Source organism: Otolemur garnettii, unplaced genomic scaffold (assembly GCF_000181295.1).
Source record: "Otolemur garnettii isolate 467f Iridium unplaced genomic scaffold, OtoGar3 scaffold00033, whole genome shotgun sequence".
Classification (NCBI taxonomy): domain Eukaryota; kingdom Metazoa; phylum Chordata; class Mammalia; order Primates; family Galagidae; genus Otolemur; species Otolemur garnettii.
Genome location: NW_003852428.1, coordinates 10,547,554 through 10,548,816, shown reverse-complemented (window position 1 = coordinate 10,548,816; position 1,263 = coordinate 10,547,554). Strand labels below are relative to the sequence as shown.

Below are 1,263 nucleotides of genomic sequence, written 5' to 3'. Positions count from 1 at the left end.
GATGTTTGCCATGAGTTCTTTGGTTGATCTTGGTCTTATTATGTGTCAATGATGATGGTTTACCTCTGCTGGTAGATAATCTTTTCTTTGGATATTTTTTGACTTGGTGTGTTGCAAGTAGCGTGAGTTATATTTTCTGCGTTAATTCTCTCCCAGACCAATGTATAAAGAGCTTTTAAAGTGAATGCTATTCCCTCGTGTTTAAAGCCTTGGCTTTGTTTGATGTTTATCAATGGCATTGTAAGTCGGGCAGATTGAAGTGTTCTTTTCATTGTGGTGAACCACCATATAGTAATCCACTTTTCATTTTCTGCCTGTTAATTCAAATATGGGCATTAAATCAGTGTTGAAATTCAGTTAAGTTAATGGGCAAATCTGGTTAATTGATTCTAGACGTTTGCTTTCAAGGCTTCCATTCTTAGGAACCAGAGTGGAAATCATTCAATTTAATCCACTGTGATCCTCAGTAGTCAGGAATCTGTGTTTCACAAGATTTCACTTCTTTCTACCGTTATATCACAGTTTCTCTTGTCAACATAATTTGCCTAATTTGAGTGCCCATGAAAACAGAAATTCAGAAGCATGGTAAATAATCTGTTTTAGGTTCTCTTACTGTTTTTTTACCTTTTCAAAAATAGAAAATAAGACACTTTATTGTGTTGCAAGAGTTGGGGGAAGGGATTGTGGCATTTCATGCATTTAAAAATGTCTGCTTTTTATGCTAAAACAAACAAACAAACAAAAACAAAAACAAAACACCTCTCTAGGGACTTTACATTTTAATTTTCTTCTGCCTTGTCCCTATGAGGAAGTGCAGGCCCAGCCGATATGTCATATATTTTGTCAAAATGGACTTTCTGTCATCTTGAGGGTAAAATCAAGGGAAAAGAATAGGAAAATGGGATGTTCATATAAAAGAGGACTTTTACCAACAGGGCTCAATTAGAATGGAATTTCTTTCCCTGTCCCTATACAAGGGGCTGTCCATTTCCTGGCATAACTGAATAATTTAAAAGAAAGTGTTAAATTTTGCTATTTGGGTATGAATCTATTTTGCTACAGTTCTTTTCTTGACCAATGAAAATTTAAAATGTTAAAATTAATTAAGTGTGGACATGAGTTGGATTAAAATGTATTTCAGGGATGTTTTCAGGCATTAATGGTCTCATGTCAAGGTGGGATTTCAGGATGGAACCACATTAGCCAGTGCTAATTGTCTGCAGGTCCAGGCTTCAGAGGTGTGGTCTGCCTCTCAGGACAGAA

General features: G+C 35.9%; 1 protein-coding gene across 2 annotated transcripts in view; it reads left to right on the top strand.

The window, feature by feature from the left end:
* FBXL7 (F-box and leucine rich repeat protein 7) overlaps positions 1-1,263 on the top strand; it is a 409,539-nt gene that overhangs the window by 122,007 nt on the left and 286,269 nt on the right. The window lies entirely within an intron of this gene.